This window comes from Ambystoma mexicanum, chromosome 12 (genome assembly GCF_040938575.1).
Source record: "Ambystoma mexicanum isolate Mex_15411 chromosome 12, UKY_AmexF1_1, whole genome shotgun sequence".
In the NCBI taxonomy this organism is placed as follows: Eukaryota; Metazoa; Chordata; class Amphibia; order Caudata; family Ambystomatidae; genus Ambystoma; species Ambystoma mexicanum.
The window spans coordinates 1,245,733,093-1,245,759,919 of record NC_090936.1 but is presented as its reverse complement, the minus strand read 5'-3'; positions in this window follow the sequence as shown (position 1 = coordinate 1,245,759,919).

Below are 26,827 nucleotides of genomic sequence, written 5' to 3'. Positions count from 1 at the left end.
CCTGCTCGCCAGTAGCAGAGAGCAGGATCAGGGGTTACCTGTGCCCTACTGCATCAGTCTCCTGATCTGCAGCACCTGCTCTCCAGTGGCATAGAGCAGGTGTACACCTGTGCCCTGCTGCATCAGTATCCTGATCTGTAGCGCCTGCTCGCCAGTGGCATAGAGCAGGTGTACACCTGTGCCCTGCTGCATCAGTCTCCTGATCTGCAGCACCTGCTCGCCAGTGGCATAGAGCAGGATCAGGGGTCACCTGTGCACTGCTGCATCAGTATCCTGATATGCAGCAACTGCTCACCAGTGGCATAGAGCAGGTGTACACCTGTGCCTTGCTGCATCAGTCTCCTGATCTGCAGCACCTGCTCACCAGTGGCATAAAGCAGGTGTACACCTGTGCACTGCTGCATCAGTCTCCTGATCTGCAGCACCTGCTCGCCAGTGGCATAGAGTAGGTGTACACCTGTGCACTGCTGCATCAGTCTCCTAATCTGCAGCACCTGCTCTCCAGTGACATAGACCTGTGCCCTGCTGCATCAGTCTCCTGATCTGCAGCACCTGCTCGCCAGTGGCATAGAGCAGGTGTACACCTGTGCCCTGCTGCATCAGTATCCTGATCTGCAGCACCTGCTCGCCAGTGGCATAGAGCAGTTGTACACCTGTGCCCTGCTGCATCAGTATCCTGATCTGCAGCAACCGCTCTCCAGTGGTATAGAGCAGGTGTACACCTGTGCCCTGCTGCATCAGTATCCTGATATGCAGCAACTGCTCACCAGTGGCATAGAGCAGGTGTACACCTGTGCCCTGCTGCATCAGTATCCTGATCTGCAGCGCCGGCTCGCCAGTGGCATAGAGCAGGTGTACACCTGTGCCCTGCTGCATCAGTCTCCTGATCTGCAGCTCCTGCTCGCCAGTGGCATAGAGCAGGATCAGGGGTCACCTGCGCCCTGCTGCATCAGTATCCTGATATGCAGCAACTGCTCACCAGTGACATAGAGCAGGATCAGGTGTACACCTGTGCCCTGCTGCATCAGTATCCTGATCTGCAGCGCCTGCTCGCCAGTGGCATAGAGCAGGATCAGGGGTCACCTGTGCCCTGCTGTATCAGCCTCCTGATCTGCAGTACCCACTCTCCAGTGGCATAGAACAGGTGTACACCTGTGCCCTGCTGCATCAGTCTCCTGATCTGCAACATCTGCTCGCCAGTGGCAGAGAGCAGGATCAGGGGTCACCTGTGCCCTGCTGCATCAGTCCCCTGATCTGCAGCACCTGCTCGCCAGTGGCATAGAGCAGTTGTACACCTGTGCCCTGCTGCATCAGTATCCTGATCTGCAGCACCTGCTCGCCAGTGGCATAGAGCAGGTGTACACCTGTGCCCTTCTGCATCAGTCTCCCGATCTGAGGCACCTGCTCGCCAGTGGCATAGAGCAGGTGTACACCTGTGCCCTGCTGCATCAGTATCCCGATCTGCAGCACCTCCTCGCCAGTGACATAGAGCAGGTGTACACCTGTGCCCTGCTGCATCAGTCTCCCGATCTGCAGCACCTGCTCTCCAGTGACATAGAGCAGGTGTACACCTGTGCCCTGCTGCATCAGTCTCCTGATCTGCAGCACCTGCTCGCCAGTGGCATAGAGCAGGTTTACACCTGTGCCCTGCTGCATCAGTCTCTTGATCTACAGCACCTGCTCGCCAGTGGCATAGAGCATTTGTACACCTGTGCCCTGCTGCATCAGTCTCCTGATCTGCAGCAACCACTCTCCAGTGTCATAGAGCAGGTGTACACCTGTGCCCTGCTGCATCAGTGTCCTGATATGCAGCAACTGCTCACCAGTGGCATAGAGCAGGTGTACACCTGTGCCCTGCTGCATCAGGCTCCTGATCTGCAGCGCCTGCTCACCAGTAGCAGAGAGCATTATCAGGGGTCACATGTGCACTACTACATCAGTCTCCTGATCTGCAGCACCTGCTCGCCAGTGGCAGAGAGCAGGATCAGGGGTCACCTGTGCCCTTCTGCATCAGTCTCCTGATCTGCAGCGCCTGCTCGCCAGTGACATAGAGCAGGTGTACACCTGTGCCTTGCTGCATCAGTCTCCTGATCTGCAGCACCTGCTCGCCAGTGGCATAGAGCAGGTGTACACCTGTGCCCTGCTGCATCAGAATCCCGAACTGCAGCACCTGCTCGCTAGTGGCACAGAGCAGGTGTACACCTGTGCCCTGCTGCATCAGTATCCTGATCTGCAGCATCTGCTCGCCAGTGGCATAGAGCAGGTGTACACCTGTGCCCTGCTGCATCAGTCTCCCGATCTGCAGCACCTGCTCTCCAGTGACATAGAGCAGGATCAGGGGTCACCTGCGCCCTGCTGCATCAGTATCCTGATATGCAGCAACTGCTCACCAGTGGCATAGAGCAGGTGTACACCTGTGCCCTGCTGCATCAGTATCCTGATCTGCAGCAACTGCTCACCAGTGGCATAGAGCAGGTGTACACCTGTGCCCTGCTGCATCAGTATCCTGATCTGCAGCAACCACTCTCCAGTGGCATAGAGCAGGTGTACACCTGTGCCCTGCTGCATCAGTATCCTGATATGCAGCAACCGCTCACCAGTGGCATAGAGCAGGTGTACACCTGTGCCCTGCTGCATCAGTCTCCTGATCTGCAGCACCTGCTCTCCAGTGACATAGAGCAGGTGTACACCTGTGCCCTGCTGCATCAGTCTCCTGATCTGCAGCACCTGCTCGCCAGTGGCATAGAGCAGGTGTACACCTGTGCCCTGCTGCATCAGTCTCCTGATCTGCAGCACCTGCTCGTCAGTGGCATAGAGCAGGATCAGGGGTCACCTGCGCCCTGCTGCATCAGTATCCTGATATGCAGCAACTGCTCACCAGTGGCATAGAGCAGGATCAGGGGTCACCTGCACCCTGCTGCATCAGTATCCTGATCTGCAGCGCCTGCTCACCAGTGGCATAGAGCGGGTGTACACCTGTGCCCTGCTGCATCAGCCTCCTGATCTGCAGCACCCACTCTCCAGTGGCATAGAACAGGTGTATACCTGTGCCCTGCTGCATCAGTCTCCTGATATGCAGCAACTGCTCACCAGTGGCATAGAGCAGGATCAGGGGTCACCTGTGCCCTGCTGCATCAGTCTCCTGATGTGCAACAACTGTTCGCCAGTGGCAGAGAGCAGGATCAGGGGTCACCTGTGCCCTGCTGCATCAGTCTTCTGATCTGCAACACCTGCTCGCCAGTAGCAGAGAGCAGGATCAGGGATCACCTGTGCCCTGCTGCATCAGTCTCCTGATCTGCAGTGCCTGCTCGCCAGTGGCCTAGAGCAGTTGTACACCTGTGCCCTGCTGCATCAGTATCCTGATCTGCAGCACCTGCTCGCCAGTGACATAGAGCAGGTGTACACCTGTGCCCTGCTGCATCAGTCTCCTGATCTGCAGCACCTGCTCACCAGTGGCATAAAGCAGGTGTACACCTGTGCCCTGCTGCATCAGTATCCCGATCTGCAGCACCTCCTCGCCAGTGGCATAGAGCAGGTGTACACCTGTGCCCTGCTGCATCAGTCTCCCGATCTGCAGCACCTGCTCGCCAGTGGCATAGAGCATGTGTACACCTGTGCCCTGCTGCATCAGTCTCCTGATCTGCAGCAACTGCTCTCCAGTGACATAGAGCAGGTGTACACCTGTGCCCTGCTGCATCAGTCTCCTGATCTACAGCGCCTGCTCGCCAGTAGCAGAGAGCAGGATCAGGGGTCACCTGTGCCCTGCTGCATCAGTCTCCTGATCTGCAACAACTGCTCGCCAGTGGCAGAGAGCAGGTGTACACCTGTGCCCTGCTGCATAAGTCTCCTGATCTGCAGCACCTGCTCGCCAGTGGCAGAGAGCAGGATCAGGGGTCACCTGTGTCCTGCTGCATCAGTCTCCTGATCTGCAGTGCCTGCTCGCCAGTGACATAGAGCAGGTGTACACCTGTGCCTTACTGCATCAGTCTCCTGATTTGCAGCACCTACTCGCCAGTGGCATAGAGCAGGTGTACACCTGTGCCCTGCTGCATCAGTATCCCGATCTGCAGCACGTGCTCGCCAGTGGCATAGAGCATGTGTACACCTGTGCCCTGCTGCATCAGTATCCTGATCTGCAGCACCTCCTCGTCAGTGACATAGAGCAGGTGTACACCTGTGCCCTGCTGCATCAGTCTCCCGATCTGCAGCACCTGCTCGCCAGTGGCATAGAGCAGGTGTACACCTGTGACCTGCTGCATCAGTCTCCTGATCTGCAGCAACTGCTCTCCAGTGACATAGAGCAGGTGTACACCTGTGCCCTGCTGCATCAGTCTCCTGATCTACAGCACCTGCTCGCCAGTGGCATAGAGCAGTTGTACACCTGTGCCCTGCTGCATCAGTATCCTGATCTGCAGCAACCGCTCTCCAGTGGCATAGAGCAGGTTTACACCTGTGCCCTGCTGCATCAGTCTCCTGATCTGCAGCGCCTGCTCCCCAGTAGCAGAGAGCAGGATCAGGGGTCACCTGTGCCCTACTGCATCAGTCTCCTGATCTGCAGCACCTGCTCGTCAGTGGCATAGAGCAGGATCAGGGGTCACCTGCGCCCTGCTGCATCAGTATCCTGATATGCAGCAACTGCTCACCAGTGGCATAGAGCAGGATCAGGGGTCACCTGCACCCTGCTGCATCAGTATCCTGATCTGCAGCGCCTGCTCACCAGTGGCATAGAGCGGGTGTACACCTGTGCCCTGCTGCATCAGCCTCCTGATCTGCAGCACCCACTCTCCAGTGGCATAGAACAGGTGTATACCTGTGCCCTGCTGCATCAGTCTCCTGATATGCAGCAACTGCTCACCAGTGGCATAGAGCAGGATCAGGGGTCACCTGTGCCCTGCTGCATCAGTCTCCTGATCAGCAACAACTGTTCGCCAGTGGCAGAGAGCAGGATCAGGGGTCACCTGTGCCCTGCTGCATCAGTCTTCTGATCTGCAACACCTGCTCGCCAGTAGCAGAGAGCAGGATCAGGGATCACCTGTGCCCTGCTGCATCAGTCTCCTGATCTGCAGCACCTGCTCGCCAGTGACATAGAGCAGGTGTACACCTGTGCCCTGCTGCATCAGTCTCCTGATCTGCAGCACCTGCTCACCAGTGGCATAAAGCAGGTGTACACCTGTGCCCTGCTGCATCAGTATCCCGATCTGCAGCACCTCCTCGCCAGTGGCATAGAGCAGGTGTACACCTGTGCCCTGCTGCATCAGTCTCCCGATCTGCAGCACCTGCTCGCCAGTGGCATAGAGCATGTGTACACCTGTGCCCTGCTGCATCAGTCTCCTGATCTGCAGCAACTGCTCTCCAGTGACATAGAGCAGGTGTACACCTGTGCCCTGCTGCATCAGTCTCCTGATCTACAGCGCCTGCTCGCCAGTAGCAGAGAGCAGGATCAGGGGTCACATGTGCCCTGCTGCATCAGTCTCCTGATCTGCAACAACTGCTCGCCAGTGGCAGAGAGCAGGTGTACACCTGTGCCCTGCTGCATAAGTCTCCTGATCTGCAGCACCTGCTCGCCAGTGGCAGAGAGCAGGATCAGGGGTCACCTGTGTCCTGCTGCATCAGTCTCCTGATCTGCAGTGCCTGCTCGCCAGTGACATAGAGCAGGTGTACACCTGTGCCTTACTGCATCAGTCTCCTGATTTGCAGCACCTACTCGCCAGTGGCATAGAGCAGGTGTACACCTGTGCCCTGCTGCATCAGTATCCCGATCTGCAGCACGTGCTCGCCAGTGGCATAGAGCAGGTGTACACATGTGCCCTGCTGCATCAGTATCCTGATCTGCAGCACCTCCTCGTCAGTGACATAGAGCAGGTGTACACCTGTGCCCTGCTGCATCAGTCTCCCGATCTGCAGCACCTGCTCGCCAGTGGCATAGAGCAGGTGTACACCTGTGACCTGCTGCATCAGTCTCCTGATCTGCAGCAACTGCTCTCCAGTGACATAGAGCAGGTGTACACCTGTGCCCTGCTGCATCAGTCTCCTGATCTACAGCACCTGCTCGCAAGTGGCATAGAGCAGTTGTACACCTGTGCCCTGCTGCATCAGTATCCTGATCTGCAGCAACCGCTCTCCAGTGGCATAGAGCAGGTTTACACCTGTGCCCTGCTGCATCAGTCTCCTGATCTGCAGCGCCTGCTCCCCAGTAGCAGAGAGCAGGATCAGGGGTCACCTGTGCCCTACTGCATCAGTCTCCTGATCTGAAGCACCTGCTCGCCAGTGGCAGAGGGCAGGATCAGGGGTCACCTGTGCCCTGATGCATCAGTCTCCTGATCTGCAGCGCCTGCTCGCCAATAACATAGAGCAGGTGTACACCTGTGCCTTGCTGCATCAGTCTCCTGATCTGCAGAACCTGCTCACCAGTGGCATAGAGGAGGTGTACACCTGTGCCATGCTGCATCAGTATCCCGATCTGCAGCACCTGCTCGCCAGTGGCATAGAGCAGGTGTACACCTGTGCCCTGCTGCATCAGTATCCCGATCTGCAGCACCTCCTCGCCAGTGGCTTAGAGCAGGTGTACACCTGTGCCCTGCTGCACCAGTCTCCTGATCTGCAGCACCTGCTCTCCAGTGACATAGAGCAGGTGTACACCTGTGCCCCGCTGCATCAGTCTCCTGATCTGCAGCACCTGCTCGTCAGTGGCATAGAGCAGGATCAGGGGTCACCTGTGCCCTGCTGCATCAGCCTCCTGATCTGCAGCACCCACTCTCCAGTGGCATAGAACAGGTGTACACCTGTGCCTTGCTGCATCAGTCTCCAGATCTGCAGTACCTGCTCACCAGTGGCATAGAGCAGATGTACACCTGTGCCCTGCTGCATCAGTATCCTGATCTGCAGCACCCGCTCTCCAGTGACATAGAGCAGGTGTACACCTGTGCCCTGCTGCATCAGTCTCCTGATCTGCAGCACCTGCTCTCCAGTGACATAGAGCAGTTGTACACCTGTGCCCTGCTGCATCAGTATCCTGATCTGCAGCACTTGCTCGCCAGTGGCATACAGCAGGTGTACACCTGTGCACTGCTGCATCAGTCTCCTGATCTGCAGCACCTGCTCGCCAGTGGCAGAGAGCAGGATCAGGGGTCACCTGTGCCCTGCTGCATTAGTCTCCTGATCTGCTGCGCCTGCTTGCCAGTGGCATAGAGCTGATGCATCAGTCTCCCGATCTGCAGCACCTGCTCTCCAGTGACATAGAGCAGGTGTACACCTGTGCCCTGCTGCATCAGTCTCCTGATCTGAAGCACCTGCTCACCAGTGGCCTAGAGCAGTTGTACACCTGTGCCGTGCTGCATCAGGCTCCTGATCTGCAGCGCCTGCTCGCCAGTAGCAGAGAGCAGGATCAGGGGTCACATGTGCACTACTACATCAGTCTCCTGATCTGCAGCACCTGCTCGCCAGTGGCAGAGAGCAGGATCAGGGGTCACCTGTGCCCTTCTGCATCAGTCTCCTGATCTGCAGCGCCTGCTCGCCAGTGACATAGAGCAGGTGTACACCTGTGCCTTGCTGCATCAGTCTCCTGATCTGCAGCACCTGCTCGCCAGTGGCATAGAGCAGGTGTACACCTGTGCCCTGCTGCATCAGAATCCCGAATTGCAGCACCTGCTCGCTAGTGGCACAGAGCAGGTGTACACCTGTGCCCTGCTGCATCAGTATCCTGATCTGCAGCATCTCCTCGCCAGTGGCATAGAGTAGGTGTACAACTGTGCCCTGCTGCATCAGTCTCCCGATCTGCAGCACCTGCTCTCCAGTGACATAGAGCAGCTGTACACGTGTGCCCTGCTGCATCAGTCTCCTGATCTGCAACACCTGCTCGTCAGTGGCATAGAGCAGGTGTACACCTGTGCCCTGCTGCATCAGTCTCCTGATCTGCAGCACCTGCTCTCCAGTGACATAGAGCAGGTGTACACCTGTGCCCTGCTGCATCAGTCTCCTGATCTGCAGCACCTGCTTGCCAGTGGCATAGAGCTGTTGTACACCTGTGCCCTGCTGCATCAGTATCCTGATATGCAGCAACCGTTCTCCAATGGCATAGAGCAGGTGTACACCTGTGCCCTGCTGCATCAGTATCCTGATATGCAGCACCTGCTCGTCAGTGGCATAGAGCAGGATCAGGGGTCACCTGTGCCCTGCTGCATCAGCCTCCTGATCTGCAGCACCCACTCTCCAGTGGCATAGAACAGGTGTACACCTGTGCCTTGCTGCATCAGTCTCCAGATCTGCAGTACCTGCTCACCAGTGGCATAGAGCAGATGTACACCTGTGCCCTGCTGCATCAGTATCCTGATCTGCAGCACCCGCTCTCCAGTGACATAGAGCAGGTGTACACCTGTGCCCTGCTGCATCAGTCTCCTGATCTGCAGCACCTGCTCTCCAGTGACATAGAGCAGTTGTACACCTGTGCCCTGCTGCATCAGTATCCTGATCTGCAGCACTTGCTCGCCAGTGGCATACAGCAGGTGTACACCTGTGCACTGCTGCATCAGTCTCCTGATCTGCAGCACCTGCTCGCCAGTGGCAGAGAGCAGGATCAGGGGTCACCTGTGCCCTGCTGCATTAGTCTCCTGATCTGCTGCGCCTGCTTGCCAGTGGCATAGAGCTGATGCATCAGTCTCCCGATCTGCAGCACCTGCTCTCCAGTGACATAGAGCAGGTGTACACCTGTGCCCTGCTGCATCAGTCTCCTGATCTGAAGCACCTGCTCACCAGTGGCCTAGAGCAGTTGTACACCTGTGCCGTGCTGCATCAGGCTCCTGATCTGCAGCGCCTGCTCGCCAGTAGCAGAGAGCAGGATCAGGGGTCACATGTGCACTACTACATCAGTCTCCTGATCTGCAGCACCTGCTCGCCAGTGGCAGAGAGCAGGATCAGGGGTCACCTGTGCCCTTCTGCATCAGTCTCCTGATCTGCAGCGCCTGCTCGCCAGTGACATAGAGCAGGTGTACACCTGTGCCTTGCTGCATCAGTCTCCTGATCTGCAGCACCTGCTCGCCAGTGGCATAGAGCAGGTGTACACCTGTGCCCTGCTGCATCAGAATCCCGAATTGCAGCACCTGCTCGCTAGTGGCACAGAGCAGGTGTACACCTGTGCCCTGCTGCATCAGTATCCTGATCTGCAGCATCTCCTCGCCAGTGGCATAGAGTAGGTGTACAACTGTGCCCTGCTGCATCAGTCTCCCGATCTGCAGCACCTGCTCTCCAGTGACATAGAGCAGCTGTACACGTGTGCCCTGCTGCATCAGTCTCCTGATCTGCAACACCTGCTCGTCAGTGGCATAGAGCAGGTGTACACCTGTGCCCTGCTGCATCAGTCTCCTGATCTGCAGCACCTGCTCTCCAGTGACATAGAGCAGGTGTACACCTGTGCCCTGCTGCATCAGTCTCCTGATCTGCAGCACCTGCTTGCCAGTGGCATAGAGCTGTTGTACACCTGTGCCCTGCTGCATCAGTATCCTGATATGCAGCAACCGTTCTCCAATGGCATAGAGCAGGTGTACACCTGTGCCCTGCTGCATCAGTATCCTGATATGCAGCAACCGCTCACCAGTGACATAGAGCAGGTGTACACCTGTTCCCTGCTGCATCAGTCTCCTGATCTGCAGCGCCTGCTCGCCAGTAGCAGAGAGCAGGATCAGGGGTTACCTGTGCCCTACTGCATCAGTCTCCTGATCTGCAGCACCTGCTCTCCAGTGGCATAGAGCAGGTGTACACCTGTGCCCTGCTGCATCAGTATCCTGATCTGTAGCGCCTGCTCGCCAGTGGCATAGAGCAGGTGTACACCTGTGCCCTGCTGCATCAGTCTCCTGATCTGCAGCACCTGCTCGCCAGTGGCATAGAGCAGGATCAGGGGTCACCTGTGCACTGCTGCATCAGTATCCTGATATGCAGCAACTGCTCACCAGTGGCATAGAGCAGGTGTACACCTGTGCCTTGCTGCATCAGTCTCCTGATCTGCAGCACCTGCTCACCAGTGGCATAAAGCAGGTGTACACCTGTGCACTGCTGCATCAGTCTCCTGATCTGCAGCACCTGCTCGCCAGTGGCATAGAGTAGGTGTACACCTGTGCACTGCTGCATCAGTCTCCTAATCTGCAGCACCTGCTCTCCAGTGACATAGACCTGTGCCCTGCTGCATCAGTCTCCTGATCTGCAGCACCTGCTCGCCAGTGGCATAGAGCAGGTGTACACCTGTGCCCTGCTGCATCAGTATCCTGATCTGCAGCACCTGCTCGCCAGTGGCATAGAGCAGTTGTACACCTGTGCCCTGCTGCATCAGTATCCTGATCTGCAGCAACCGCTCTCCAGTGGTATAGAGCAGGTGTACACCTGTGCCCTGCTGCATCAGTATCCTGATATGCAGCAACTGCTCACCAGTGGCATAGAGCAGGTGTACACCTGTGCCCTGCTGCATCAGTATCCTGATCTGCAGCGCCGGCTCGCCAGTGGCATAGAGCAGGTGTACACCTGTGCCCTGCTGCATCAGTCTCCTGATCTGCAGCTCCTGCTCGCCAGTGGCATAGAGCAGGATCAGGGGTCACCTGCGCCCTGCTGCATCAGTATCCTGATATGCAGCAACTGCTCACCAGTGACATAGAGCAGGATCAGGTGTACACCTGTGCCCTGCTGCATCAGTATCCTGATCTGCAGCGCCTGCTCGCCAGTGGCATAGAGCAGGATCAGGGGTCACCTGTGCCCTGCTGTATCAGCCTCCTGATCTGCAGTACCCACTCTCCAGTGGCATAGAACAGGTGTACACCTGTGCCCTGCTGCATCAGTCTCCTGATCTGCAACATCTGCTCGCCAGTGGCAGAGAGCAGGATCAGGGGTCACCTGTGCCCTGCTGCATCAGTCCCCTGATCTGCAGCACCTGCTCGCCAGTGGCATAGAGCAGTTGTACACCTGTGCCCTGCTGCATCAGTATCCTGATCTGCAGCACCTGCTCGCCAGTGGCATAGAGCAGGTGTACACCTGTGCCCTTCTGCATCAGTCTCCCGATCTGAGGCACCTGCTCGCCAGTGGCATAGAGCAGGTGTACACCTGTGCCCTGCTGCATCAGTATCCCGATCTGCAGCACCTCCTCGCCAGTGACATAGAGCAGGTGTACACCTGTGCCCTGCTGCATCAGTCTCCCGATCTGCAGCACCTGCTCTCCAGTGACATAGAGCAGGTGTACACCTGTGCCCTGCTGCATCAGTCTCCTGATCTGCAGCACCTGCTCGCCAGTGGCATAGAGCAGGTGTACACCTGTGCCCTGCTGCATCAGTCTCTTGATCTACAGCACCTGCTCGCCAGTGGCATAGAGCATTTGTACACCTGTGCCCTGCTGCATCAGTCTCCTGATCTGCAGCAACCACTCTCCAGTGTCATAGAGCAGGTGTACACCTGTGCCCTGCTGCATCAGTGTCCTGATATGCAGCAACTGCTCACCAGTGGCATAGAGCAGGTGTACACCTGTGCCCTGCTGCATCAGGCTCCTGATCTGCAGCGCCTGCTCACCAGTAGCAGAGAGCATTATCAGGGGTCACATGTGCACTACTACATCAGTCTCCTGATCTGCAGCACCTGCTCGCCAGTGGCAGAGAGCAGGATCAGGGGTCACCTGTGCCCTTCTGCATCAGTCTCCTGATCTGCAGCGCCTGCTCGCCAGTGACATAGAGCAGGTGTACACCTGTGCCTTGCTGCATCAGTCTCCTGATCTGCAGCACCTGCTCGCCAGTGGCATAGAGCAGGTGTACACCTGTGCCCTGCTGCATCAGAATCCCGAACTGCAGCACCTGCTCGCTAGTGGCACAGAGCAGGTGTACACCTGTGCCCTGCTGCATCAGTATCCTGATCTGCAGCATCTCCTCGCCAGTGGCATAGAGTAGGTGTACAACTGTGCCCTGCTGCATCAGTCTCCCGATCCGCAGCACCTGCTCTCCAGTGACATAGAGCAGCTGTACACATGTGCCCTGCTGCATCAGTCTCCTGATCTGCAACACCTGCTCGTCAGTGGCATAGAGCAGGTGTACACCTGTGCCCTGCTGCATCAGTCTCCTGATCTGCAGCACCTGCTCTCCAGTGACATAGAGCAGGTGTACACCTGTGCCCTGCTGCATCAGTCTCCTGATCTACAGCACCTGCTTGCCAGTGGCATAGAGCTGTTGTACACCTGTGCCCTGCTGCATCAGTATCCTGATATGCAGCAACCGTTCTCCAGTGGCATAGAGCAGGTGTACACCTGTGCCCTGCTGCATCAGTATCCTGATATGCAGCAACCGCTCACCAGTGACATAGAGCAGGTGTACACCTGTGCCCTGCTGCATCAGTCTCCTGATCTGCAGCGCCTGCTCGCCAGTAGCAGAGAGCAGGATCAGGGGTTACCTGTGCCCTACTGCATCAGTCTCCTGATCTGCAGCACCTGCTCGCCAGTGGCATAGAGCAGGTGTACACCTGTGCCCTGCTGCATCAGTATCCTGATCTGTAGCGCCTGCTCGCCAGTGGCATAGAGCAGGTGTACACCTGTGCCTTGCTGCATCAGTCTCCTGATCTGCAGCACCTGCTCACCAGTGGCATAAAGCAGGTGTACACCTGTGCACTGCTGCATCAGTCTCCTGATCTGCAGCACCTGCTCGCCAGTGGCATAGAGTAGGTGTACACCTGTGCACTGCTGCATCAGTCTCCTAATCTGCAGCACCTGCTCTCCAGTGACATAGACCTGTGCCCTGCTGCATCAGTCTCCTGATCTGCAGCACCTGCTCGCCAGTGGCATAGAGCAGGTGTACACCTGTGCCCTGCTGCATCAGTATCCTGATCTGCAGCACCTGCTCGCCAGTGGCATAGAGCAGTTGTACACCTGTGCCCTGCTGCATCAGTATCCTGATCTGCAGCAACCGCTCTCCAGTGGTATAGAGCAGGTGTACACCTGTGCCCTGCTGCATCAGTATCCTGATGTGCAGCAACTGCTCACCAGTGGCATAGAGCAGGTGTACACCTGTGCCCTGCTGAATCAGTATCCTGATCTGCAGCGCCTGCTCGCCAGTGGCATAGAGCAGGTGTACACCTGTGCCCTGCTGCATCAGTCTCCTGATCTGCAGCACCTGCTCGCCAGTGGCATAGAGCAGGATCAGGGGTCACCTGCGCCCTGCTGCATCAGTATCCTGATATGCAGCAACTGCTCACCAGTGACATAGAGCAGGATCAGGGGTCACCTGCGCCCTGCTGCATCAGTATCCTGATCTGCAGCGCCTGTTCGCCAGTGGCATAGAGCAGGATCAGGGGTCACCTGTGCCCTGCTGTATCAGCCTCCTGATCTGCAGTACCCACTCTCCAGTGGCATAGAACAGGTGTACACCTGTGCCCTGCTGCATCAGTCTCCTGATCTGCAACATCTGCTCGCCAGTGGCAGAGAGCAGGATCAGGGGTCACCTGTGCACTGCTGCATCAGTCCCCTGATCTGCAGCACCTGCTCGCCAGTGGCATAGAGCAGTTGTACACCTGTGCCCTGCTGCATCAGTATCCTGATCTGCAGCACCTGCTCGCCAGTGACATAGAGCAGGTGTACACCTGTGCCCTGCTGCATCAGTATCCTGATCTGCAGCACTCGCTCGCCAGTGGCATAAAGCAGGTGTACACCTGTGCCCTGCTGCATCAGTCTCCTGATCTGCAGCACCTGCTCGCCAGTGGCAGAGAGCTGGATCAGGGGTCACCTGTGCCCTGCTGCATCAGTCTCCTGATCTGCAGCGCCTGCTCGCCAGTGACATAGAGCAGGTGCACACCTGTGCCTTGCTGCATCAGTCTCCTGATCAGCAGCACCTGCTCGCCAGTGGCATAGAGCTGCTGCATCAGTCTCCTGATCTGCAGTGCCTGCTCGCCAGTGGCATAGAGCAGGTGTACAACTGTGCCTTGCTGCATCAGTCTCCTGATCTGCAGCACCTGCTCGCCAGTGACATAGAGCAGGTGCACACCTGTGCCTTGCTGCATCAGTCTCCTGATCGGCAGCACCTGCTCGCCAGTGGCATAGAGCTGCTGCATCAGTCTCCTGATCTGCACTGCCTGCTCGCCAGTGGCATAGAGCAGGTGTACACCTGTGCCCTGCTGCATCAGTCTCCCGATCTGCAGCACCTGCTCTCCAGTGACATAGAGCAGGATCAGGGGTCACCTGCGCCCTGCTGCATCAGTATCCTGATATGCAGCAACTGCTCACCAGTGGCATAGAGCAGGTGTACACCTGTGCCCTGCTGCATCAGTATCCTGATCTGCAGCAACTGCTCACCAGTGGCATAGAGCAGGTGTACACCTGTGCCCTGCTGCATCAGTATCCTGATCTGCAGCAACCGCTCTCCAGTGGCATAGAGCAGGTGTACACCTGTGCCCTGCTGAATCAGTATCCTGATCTGCAGCGCCTGCTCGCCAGTGGCATAGAGCAGGTGTACACCTGTGCCCTGCTGCATCAGTCTCCTGATCTGCAGCACCTGCTCGCCAGTGGCATAGAGCAGGATCAGGGGTCACCTGCGCCCTGCTGCATCAGTATCCTGATATGCAGCAACTGCTCACCAGTGACATAGAGCAGGATCAGGGGTCACCTGCGCCCTGCTGCATCAGTGTCCTGATCTGCAGCGCCTGTTCGCCAGTGGCATAGAGCAGGATCAGGGGTCACCTGTGCCCTGCTGTATCAGCCTCCTGATCTGCAGTACCCACTCTCCAGTGGCATAGAACAGGTGTACACCTGTGCCCTGCTGCATCAGTCTCCTGATCTGCAACATCTGCTCGCCAGTGGTAGAGAGCAGGATCAGGGGTCACCTGTGCCCTGCTGCATCAGTCCCCTGATCTGCAGCACCTGCTCGCCAGTGGCATAGAGCAGTTGTACACCTGTGCCCTGCTGCATCAGTATCCTGATCTGCAGCACCTGCTCGCCAGTGACATAGAGCAGGTGTACACCTGTGCCCTGCTGCATCAGTATCCTGATCTGCAGCACTCGCTCGCCAGTGGCATAAAGCAGGTGTACACCTGTGCCCTGCTGCATCAGTCTCCTGATCTGCAGCACCTGCTCGCCAGTGGCAGAGAGCTGGATCAGGGGTCACCTGTGCCCTGCTGCATCAGTCTCCTGATCTGCAGCGCCTGCTCGCCAGTGACATAGAGCAGGTGCACACCTGTGCCTTGCTGCATCAGTCTCCTGATCAGCAGCACCTGCTCGCCAGTGGCATAGAGCTGCTGCATCAGTCTCCTGATCTGCAGTGCCTGCTCGCCAGTGGCATAGAGCAGGTGTACAACTGTGCCTTGCTGCATCAGTCTCCTGATCTGCAGCACCTGCTCGCCAGTGACATAGAGCAGGTGCACACCTGTGCCTTGCTGCATCAGTCTCCTGATCGGCAGCACCTGCTCGCCAGTGGCATAGAGCTGCTGCATCAGTCTCCTGATCTGCAGTGCCTGCTCGCCAGTGGCATAGAGCAGGTGTACACCTGTGCCTTGCTGCATCAGTCTCCTGATCTGCAGCACCTGCTCGCCAGTGGCATAGAGCAGGTGTACACCTGTGCCCTGCTGCATCAGTCTCCCGATCTGCAGCACCTGCTCTCCAGTGACATAGAGCAGGATCAGGGGTCACCTGCGCCCTGCTGCATCAGTATCCTGATATGCAGCAACTGCTCACCAGTGGCATAGAGCAGGTGTACACCTGTGCCCTGCTGCATCAGTATCCTGATCTGCAGCAACTGCTCACCAGTGGCATAGAGCAGGTGTACACCTGTGCCCTGCTGCATCAGTATCCTGATCTGCAGCAACCGCTCTCCAGTGGCATAGAGCAGGTGTACACCTGTGCCCTGCTGCATCAGTATCCTGATATGCAGCAACTGCTCACCAGTGGCATAGACCAGGTGTACACCTGTGCTCTGCTGCATCAGTGTCCTGATATGCAGCAACTGCTCACCAGTGGCATAGAGTAGGTGTACACCTGTGCCCTGCTGCATCAGGCTCCTGATCTGCAGCGCCTGCTCGCCAGTAGCAGAGAGCAGGATCAGGGGTCACATGTGCACTACTGCATCAGTCTCCTGATCTGCAGCACCTGCTCGCCAGTGGCAGAGAGCAGGATCAGGGGTCACCTGTGCCCTGCTGCATCAGTCTCCTGATCTGCAGCGCCTGCTCGCCAGTGACATAGAGCAGGTGTACACCTGTGCCTTGCTGCATCAGTCTCCTGATCTGCAGCACCTGCTCGCCAGTGGCATAGAGCAGGTGTACACCTGTGCCCTGCTGCATCAGTCTCCTGATCTGCAGCACCTGCTCTCCAGTGACATAGAGCAGGTGTACACCTGTGCCCTGCTGCATCAGTATCCTGATCTGCAGCACTTGCTCGCCAGTGGCATAAAGCAGGTGTACACCTGTGCCCTGCTGCATTAGCCTCCTGATCCGCAGCACCTGCTCGCCAATGGCAGAGAGCAGGATCAGCGGTCACCTGTGCCCTGCTGCATCAGTCTCCTGATCTGCAGCGCCTGCTCGCCAGTGACATAGAGCAGGTGTACACATGTGCCTTGCTGCATCAGTCTCCTGATCTGCAGCACCTGCTCGCCAGTGGCATAGAGCAGGTGTACACCTGTGCCCTTCTGCATCAGTCTCCCGATCTGCAGCACCTGCTCGCCAGTGGCATAGAGCAGGTGTACACCTGTGCCCTGCTGCATCAGTATCCCGATCTGCAGCACCTCCTCGCCAGTGACATAGAGCAGGTGTACACCTGTGCCCTGCTGCATCAGTCTCCCGATCTGCAGCACCTGCTCTCCAGTGACTTAGAGCAGGTGTACACCTGTGCCCTGCTGCATCAGTCTCCCGATCTGCAGCACCTGCTCGCCAGTGGCATAGAGCAGGTGTACACCTGTGCCCTGCTGCATCAGTCTCTTGATCTACAGCACCTGCTCGCCAGTGGCATAGAGCAGTTGTACACCTGTGCCCTGCTGCATCAGTCTCCTGATCTGCAGCAACCACTCTCCAGTGTCATAGAGCAGGTGTACACCTGTGCCCTGCTGCATCAGTGTCCTGATATGCAGCAACTGCTCACCAGTGGCATAGAGCAGGTGTACACCTGTGCCCTGCTGCATCAGGCTCCTGATCTGCAGCGCCTGCTCGCCAGTAGCAGAGAGCAGGATCAGGGGTCACATGTGCACTACTACATCAGTCTCCTGATCTGCAGCACCTGCTCGCCAGTGGCAGAGAGCAGGATCAGGGGTCACCTGTGCCCTTCTGCATCAGTCTCCTGATCTGCAGCGCCTGCTCGCCAGTGACATAGAGCAGGTGTACACCTGTGCCTTGCTGCATCAGTCTCCTGATCTGCAGCACCTGCTCGCCAGTGGCATAGAGCAGGTGTACACCTGTGCCCTGCTGCATCAGAATCCCGAACTGCAGCACCTGCTCGCTAGTGGCACAGAGCAGGTGTACACCTGTGCCCTGCTGCATCAGTATCCTGATCTGCAGCATCTCCTCGCCAGTGGCATAGAGTAGGTGTACAACTGTGCCCTGCTGCATCAGTCTCCCGATCTGCAGCAGCTGCTCTCCAGTGACATAGAGCAGCTGTACACGTGTGCCCTGCTGCATCAGTCTCCTGATCTGCAACACCTGCTCGTCAGTGGCATAGAGCAGGTGTACACCTGTGCCCTGCTGCATCAGTCTCCTGATCTGCAGCACCTGCTCTCCAGTGACATAGAGCAGGTGTACACCTGTGCCCTGCTGCATCAGTCTCCTGATCTACAGCACCTGCTTGCCAGTGGCATAGAGCTGTTGTACACCTGTGCCCTGCTGCATCAGTATCCTGATATGCAGCAACCGTTCTCCAGTGGCATAGAGCAGGTGTACACCTGTGCCCTGCTGCATCAGTATCCTGATATGCAGCAACCGCTCACCAGTGACATAGAGCAGGTGTACACCTGTGCCCTGCTGCATCAGTCTCCTGATCTGCAGCGCCTGCTCACCAGTAGCAGAGAGCAGGATCAGGGGTTACCTGTGCCCTACTGCATCAGTCTCCTGATCTGCAGCACCTGCTCGCCAGTGGCAAAGAGCAGGTGTACACCTGTGCCCTGCTGCATCAGTATCCTGATCTGTAGCGCCTGCTCGCCAGTGGCATAGAGCAGGTGTACACCTGTGCCCTGCTGCATCAGTCTCCTGATCTGCAGCACCTGCTCGCCAGTGGCATAGAGCAGGATCAGGGGTCACCTGTGCACTGCTGCATCAGTATCCTGATATGCAGCAACTGCTCACCAGTGGCATAGAGCAGGTGTACACCTGTGCCTTGCTGCATCAGTCTCCTGATCTGCAGCACCTGCTCACCAGTGGCATAAAGCAGGTGTACACCTGTGCACTGCTGCATCAGTCTCCTGATCTGCAGCACCTGCTCGCCAGTGGCATAGAGTAGGTGTACACCTGTGCACTGCTGCATCAGTCTCCTAATCTGCAGCACCTGCTCTCCAGTGACATAGACCTGTGCCCTGCTGCATCAGTCTCCTGATCTGCAGCACCTGCTCGCCAGTGGCATAGAGCAGGTGTACACCTGTGCCCTGCTGCATCAGTATCCTGATCTGCAGCACCTGCTCGTCAGTGGCATAGAGCAGTTGTACACCTGTGCCCTGCTGCATCAGTATCCTGATCTGCAGCAACCGCTCTCCAGTGGTATAGAGCAGGTGTACACCTGTGCCCTGCTGCATCAGTATCCTGATATGCAGCAACTGCTCACCAGTGGCATAGAGCAGGTGTACACCTGTGCCCTGCTGCATCAGTATCCTGATCTGCAGCGCCTGCTCGCCAGTGGCATAGAGCAGGTGTACACCTGTGCCCTGCTGCATCAGTCTCCTGATCTGCAGCACCTGCTCGCCAGTGGCATAGAGCAGGATCAGGGGTCACCTGCGCCCTGCTGCATCAGTATCCTGATATGCAGCAACTGCTCACCAGTGACATAGAGCAGGATCAGGGGTCACCTGCGCCCTGCTGCATCAGTATCCTGATCTGCAGCGCCTGCTCGCCAGTGGCATAGAGCAGGATCAGGGGTCACCTGTGCCCTGCTGTATCAGCCTTCTGATCTGCAGTACCCACTCTCCAGTGGCATAGAACAGGTGTACACCTGTGCCCTGCTGCATCAGTCTCCTGATCTGCAACATCTGCTCACCAGTGGCAGAGAGCAGGATCAGGGGTCACCTGTGCCCTGCTGCATCAGTCCCCTGATCTGCAGCACCTGCTCGCCAGTGGCATAGAGCAGTTGTACACCTGTGCCCTGCTGCATCAGTATCCTGATCTGCAGCACCTGCTCGCCAGTGACATAGAGCAGGTGTACACCTGTGCCCTGCTGCATCAGTATCCTGATCTGCAGCACTCGCTCGCCAGTGGCATAAAGCAGGTGTACACCTGTGCCCTGCTGCATCAGTCTCCTGATCTGCAGCACCTGCTCGCCAGTGGCAGAGAGCTGGATCAGGGGTCACCTGTGCCCTGCTGCATCAGTCTCCTGATCTGCAGCGCCTGCTCGCCAGTGACATAGAGCAGGTGCACACCTGTGCCTTGCTGCATCAGTCTCCTAATCAGCAGCACCTGCTCGCCAGTGGCATAGAGCTGCTGCATCAGTCTCCTGATCTGCAGTGCCTGCTCGCCAGTGGCATAGAGCAGGTGTACAACTGTGCCTTGCTGCATCAGTCTCCTGATCTGCAGCACCTGCTCGCCAGTGACATAGAGCAGGTGCACACCTGTGCCTTGCTGCATCAGTCTCCTGATCAGCAGCACCTGCTCGCCAGTGGCATAGAGCTGCTGCATCAGTCTCCTGATCTGCAGTGCCTGCTCGCCAGTGGCATAGAGCAGGTGTACACCTGTGCCTTGCTGCATCAGTCTCCTGATCTGCAGCACCTGCTCGCCAGTGGCATAGAGCAGGTGTACACCTGTGCCCTGCTGCATCAGTCTCCCGATCTGCAGCACCTGCTCTCCAGTGACATAGAGCAGGATCAGGGGTCACCTGCGCCCTGCTGCATCAGTATCCTGATATGCAGCAACTGCTCACCAGTGGCATAGAGCAGGTGTACACCTGTGCCCTGCTGCATCAGTATCCTGATCTGCAGCAACTGCTCACCAGTGGCATAGAGCAGGTGTACACCTGTGCCCTGCTGCATCAGTATCCTGATCTGCAGCAACCGCTCTCCAGTGGCATAGAGCAGGTGTACACCTGTGCCCTGCTGCATCAGTATCCTGATATGCAGCAACCGCTCACCAGTGGCATAGAGCAGGATCAGGGGTCACCTGCACCCTGCTGCATCAGTATCCTGATCTGCAGCGCCTGCTCACCAGTGGCATAGAGCGGGTGTACACCTGTGCCCTGCTGCATCAGCCTCCTGATCTGCAGCACCCACTCTCCAGTGGCATAGAACAGGTGTATACCTGTGCCCTGCTGCATCAGTCTCCTGATATGCAGCAACTGCTCACCAGTGGCATAGAGCAGGATCAGGGGTCACCTGTGCCCTGCTGCATCAGTCTCCTGATCTGCAACAACTGTTCACCAGTGGCAGAGAGCAGGATCAGGGGTCACCTGTGCCCTGCTGCATCAGTCTTCTGATCTGCAACACCTGCTCGCCAGTAGCAGAGAGCAGGATCAGGGATCACCTGTGCCCTGCTGCATCAGTCTCCTGATCTGCAGCGCCTGCTCGCCAGTGGCCTAGAGCAGTTGTACACCTGTGCTCTGCTGCTTCAGTATCCTGATCTGCAGCACCTGCTCGCCAGTGACATAGAGCAGGTGTACACCTGTGCCCTGCTGCATCAGTCTCCTGATCTGCAGCACCTGCTCACCAGTGGCATAAAGCAGGTGTACACCTGTGCACTGCTGCATCAGTCTCCTGATCTGCAGCACCTGCTCGCCAGTGGCAGAGAGCAGGATCAGGGGTCACCTGTGCCCTGCTGCATCAGTCTCCTGATCTGCAGCGCCTGCTCGCCAGTGGCATAAAGCAGGTGTACACCTGTGCCTTGCTGCATCAGTCTCCTGATCTGCAGCACCTGCTCGCCTGTGGCATAGAGCAGGTGTACACCTGTGCCCTGCTGCATCAGTATCCCGATCTGCAGCACCTGCTCGCCAGTGGCATAGAGCAGGTGTACACCTGTGCCCTGCTGCATCAGTATCCCGATCTGCAGCACCTCCTCGCCAGTGGCATAGAGCAGGTGTACACCTGTGCCCTGCTGCATCAGTCTCCCGATCTGCAGCACCTGCTCCCCAGTGGCATAGAGCATGTGTACACCTGTGCCCTGCTGCATCAGTCTCCTGATCTGCAGCAACTGCTCTCCAGTGACATAGAGCAGGTGTACACCTGTGCCCTGCTGCATCAGTCTCCTGATCTACAGCGCCTGCTCGCCAGTAGCAGAGAGCAGGATCAGGGGTCACCTGTGCCCTGCTGCATCAGTCTCCTGATCTGCAACAACTGCTCGCCAGTGGCAGAGAGCAGGTGTACACCTGTGCCCTGCTGCATAAGTCTTCTGATCTGCAGCACCTGCTCGCCAGTGGCAGAGAGCAGGATCAGGGGTCACCTGTGCCCTGCTGCATCAGTCTCCTGATCTGCAGTGCCTGCTCGCCAGTGACATAGAGCAGGTGTACACCTGTGCCTTACTGCATCAGTCTCCTGATTTGCAGCACCTACTCGCCAGTGGCATAGAGCAGGTGTACACCTGTGCCCTGCTGCATCAGTATCCCGATCTGCAGCACGTGCTCGCCAGTGGCATAGAGCAGGTGTACACCTGTGCCCTGCTGCATCAGTATCCTGATCTGCAGCACCTCCTCGCCAGTGGCATAGAGCAGGTGTACACCTGTACCCTGCTGCATCAGTCTCCCGATCTGCAGCACCTGCTCTTCAGTGACATAGAGCAGGTGTACACCTGTGCCCTGCTGCATCAGTCTCCTGATCTGCAGCACCTGCTCGCCAGTGGCATAGAGCAGGTGTACACCTGTGACCTGCTGCATCAGTCTCCTGATCTGCAGCAACTGCTCTCCAGTGACATAGAGCAGGTGTACACCTGTGCCCTGCTGCATCAGTCTCCTGATCTACAGCACCTGCTCGCCAGTGGCATAGAGCAGTTGTACACCTGTGCCCTGCTGCATCAGTATCCTGATCTGCAGCAACCGCTCTCCAGTGGCATAGAGCAGGTTTACACCTATGCCCTGCTGCATCAGTCTCCTGATCTGCAGCGCCTGCTCCCCAGTAGCAGAGAGCAGGATCAGGGGTCACCTGTGCCCTACTGCATCAGTCTCCTGATCTGAAGCACCTGCTCGCCAGTGGCAGAGAGCAGGATCAGGGGTCACCTGTGCCCTGATGCATCAGTCTCCTGATCTGCAGCGCCTGCTCGCCAATAACATAGAGCAGGTGTACACCTGTGCCTTGCTGCATCAGTCTCCTGATCTGCAGAACCTGCTCACCAGTGGCATAGAGGAGGTGTACACCTGTGCCATGCTGCATCAGTATCCCGATCTGCAGCACCTGCTCGCCAGTGGCATAGAGCAGGTGTACACCTGTGCCCTGCTGCATCAGTATCCCGATCTGCAGCACCTCCTCGCCAGTGGCTTAGAGCAGGTGTACACCTGTGCCCTGCTGCACCAGTCTCCTGATCTGCAGCACCTGCTCTCCAGTGACATAGAGCAGGTGTACACCTGTTCCCCGCTGCATCAGTCTCCTGATCTGCAGCACCTGCTCGTCAGTGGCATAGAGCAGGATCAGGGGTCACCTGTGCCCTGCTGCATCAGCCTCCTGATCTGCAGCACCCACTCTCCAGTGGCATAGAACAGGTGTACACCTGTGCCTTGCTGCATCAGTCTCCAGATCTGCAGTACCTGCTCACCAGTGGCATAGAGCAGATGTACACCTGTGCCCTGCTGCATCAGTATCCTGATCTGCAGCACCCGCTCTCCAGTGACATAGAGCAGGTGTACACCTGTGCCCTGCTGCATCAGTCTCCTGATCTGCAGCACCTGCTCTCCAGTGACATAGAGCAGGTGTACACCTGTGCCCTGCTGCATCAGTATCCTGATCTGCAGCACTTGCTCGCCAGTGGCATAAAGCAGGTGTACACCTGTGCACTGCTGCATCAGTCTCCTGATCTGCAGCACCTGCTCGCCAGTGGCAGAGAGCAGGATCAGGGGTCACCTGTGCCCTGCTGCATCAGTCTCCTGATCTGCTGCGCCTGCTCGCCAGTGGCATAGAGCTGATGCATCAGTCTCCTGATCTGCAGCGCCTGCTCGCCAGTGGCATAGAGCAGGTGTACACCTGTGCTCTGCTGTATCAGCATCCCGATCTGCAGCACCTGCTCGCCAGTGGCATAGAGCAGGTGTACACTTGTGCCCTGCTGCATCAGTATCCCAATCTGCAGCACCTCCTCACCAGTGGCATAGAGCAGGTGTACACCTGTGCCCTGCTGCATCAGTCTCCCGATCTGCAGCACCTGCTCTCCAGTGACATAGAGCAGGTGTACACCTGTGCCCTGCTGCATCAGTCTCCTGATCTGAAGCACCTGCTCGCCAGTGGCATAGAGCAGTTGTACACCTGTGCCCTGCTGCATCAATATCCTGATCTGCAGCAACCGCTCTCCAGTGGCATAGAGCAGGTGTACACCTGTGCCCTGCTGCATCAGTCTCCTGATCTGCAGCACCTGCTCGCCAGTGGCATAGAGCAGTTGTACACCTGTGCCCTGCTGCATCAATATCCTGATCTGCAGCAACCGCTCTCCAGTGGCATAGAGCAGGTGTACACCTGTGCCCTGCTGCATCAGTCTCCTGATCTGCAACACCTGTTCGCCAGTGGCAGAGAGCAGGATTAGGGGTCACCTGTGCCCTGCTGCATCAGTCTCCTGATCTGCAGCGCCTGCTCGCCAGTGACATAGAGCAGTTGTACACCTGTGCCCTGCTGCATCAGTATCCTGATCTGCAGCACTTGCTCGCCAGTGGCATAAAGCAGGTGTACACCTGTGCCCTGCTGCATTAGTCTCCTGATCTGCAGCACCTGCTCGCCAGTGGCAGAGAGCAGGATCAGGTGTCACCAGTGCCCTGCTGCATCAGTCTCCTGATCTGCAGCACCTGCTCGCCAGTGGCATAGAGCAGTTGTACACCTGTGCCCTGCTGCATCAATATCCTGATCTGCAGCAACCGCTCTCCAGTGGCATAGAGCAGGTGTACACCTGTGCCCTGCTGCATCAGTCTCCTGATCTGCAACACCTGCTCGCCAGTGGCAGAAAGCAGGATTAGGGGTCACCTGTGCCCTGCTGCATCAGTCTCCTGATCTGCAGCGCCTGATCTCCAGTGACATAGAGCAGTTGTACACCTGTGCCCTGCTGCATCAGTATCCTGATCTGCAGCACTTGCTCGCCAGTGGCATAAAGCAGGTGAACACCTGTGCCCTGCTGCATCAGTCTCCTGATCTGCAGCGCCTGCTCGCCAGTGACATAGAGCAGGTGTACACCTGTGCCTTGCTGCATCAGTCTCCTGATCTGCAGCACCTGCTCGCCAGTGGCATAGAGCAGGTGTACACCTGTGCCCTGCTGCATCAGTATCCCGATCTGCAGCACCTGCTCGCCAGTGGCATAGAGCAGGTGTACACCTGTGCCCTGCTGCATCAGTATCCCGATCTGCAGCACCTCCTCGCCAGTGGCATAGAGCAGGTGTACACCTGTGCCCTGCTGCATCAGTCTCCCGATCTGCAGCACCTGCTCTTCAGTGACATAGAGCAGGTGTACACCTGTGCCCTGCTGCATCAGTCTCGCGATCTGCAGCACCTGCTCGCCAGTGGCATAGAGCAGGTGTACACCTGTGCCCTGCTGCATCAGTCTCCTGATCTGCAGCACCTGCTCGCCAGTGGCATAGAGCAGTTATACACCTGTGCCCTGCTGCATCAGTATCCTGATCTGCAGCGCCTGCTCGCCAGTAGCAGAGAGCAGGATCAGGGGTCACCTGTGCCCTACTGCATCAGTCTCCTGATCTGAAGCACCTGCTCGCCAGTGGCAGAGAGCAGGATCAGGGGTCACCTGTGCCCTGCTGCATCAGTCTCCTGATCTGCAGCGCCTGCTCGCCAATAAAATAGAGCAGGTGTACACCTGTGCCTTGCTGCATCAGTCTCCTGATCTGCAGAACCTGCTCACCAGTGGCATAGAGGAGGTGTACACCTGTGCCATGCTGCATCAGTATCCCGATCTGCAGCACCTGCTCGCCAGTGGCATAGAGCAGGTGTACACCTGTGCCCTGTTGCATCAGTCTCCCGACCTCTAGCACCTGCTCGCCAGTGGCATAGAGTAGCTGTTCACCTGTGCCCTGCTGCATCAGTATCCTGATCTGCAGCACTCACTCTCCAGTGACATAGAGCAGGTGTACACCTGTGCCCTGCTGAATCAGTATCCTGATCTGCAGCGCCTGCTCGCCAGTGGCATAGAGCAGGATCAGAGGTCACCTGTGCCCTGCTGCATCAGCCTCCTGATCTGCAGCACCCGCTCTCCAGTGGCATAGAACAGGTGTACACCTGTGCCTTGCTGCATCAGTCTCCGGATCTGCAGCACCTGCTCACCAGTGGCATAGAGCAGGTGTACACCTGTGCCCTGCTGCATCAGTCTCCTGATCTGCAGCACCTGCTCTCCAGTGACATAGAGCAGGTGTACACCTGTACCCTGCTGCATCAGTATCCTGATCTGCAGCACTTGCTCGCCAGTGGCATAAAGCAGGTGTACACCTGTGCCCTGCTGCATCAGTCTCCTGATCTGCAGCACCTGCTCGCCAATGGCAGAGAGCAGGATCAGCGGTCACCTGTGCCCTGCTGCATCAGTCTCCTGATCTGCAGTGCCTGCTCGCCAGTGACATAGAGCAGGTGTACACCTGTGCCTTGCTGCATCAGTCTCCTGATCTGCAGCACCTGCTCGCCAGTGGCATAGAGCAGGTGTACACCTGTGCCCTTCTGCATCAGTCTCCTGATCTGCAGCACCTGCTCGCCAATGGCAGAGAGCAGGATCAGCGGTCACCTGTGCCCTGCTGCATCAGTATCCCGATCTGCAGCACCTCCTCGCCAGTGACATAGAGCAGGTGTACACCTGTGCCCTGCTGCATCAGTCTCCTGATCTGCAGCACCTGCTCTCCAGTGACATAGAGCAGGTGTACACCTGTGCCCTGCTGCATCAGTCTCCTGATCTGCAGCACCTGCTCGCCAGTGGCATAGAGCAGGTGTACACCTGTGCCCTGTTGCATCAGTCTCTTGATATACAGCACCTGCTTGCCAGTGGCATAGAGCAGTTGTACACTTTGCCCTGCTGCATCAGTCTCCTGATCTGCAGCAACCACTCTCCAGTGTCATAGAGCAGGTGTACACCTGTGCCCTGCTGCATCAGTATCCTGATATGCAGCAACTGCTCACCAGTGGCATAGACCAGGTGTACACCTGTGCCCTGCTGCATCAGTGTCCTGATATGCAGCAACTGCTCACCAGTGGCATAGAGTAGGTGTACACCTGTGCCCTGCTGCATCAGGCTCCTGATCTGCAGCGCCTGCTCGCCAGTAGCAGAGAGCAGGTTCAGGGGTCACATGTGCACTACTGCATCAGTCTCCTGATCTGCAGCACCTGCTCGCCAGTGGCAGAGAGCAGGATCAGGGGTCACCTGTGCCCTGCTGCATCAGTCTCCTGATCTGCAGCGCCTGCTCGCCAGTGACATAGAGCAGGTGTACACCTGTGCCTTGCTGCATCAGTCTCCTGATCTGCAGCACCTGCTCGCCAGTGGCATAGAGCAGGTGTACACCTGTGCCCTGCTGCATCAGTCTCCTGATCTGCAGCACCTGCTCTCCAGTGACATAGAG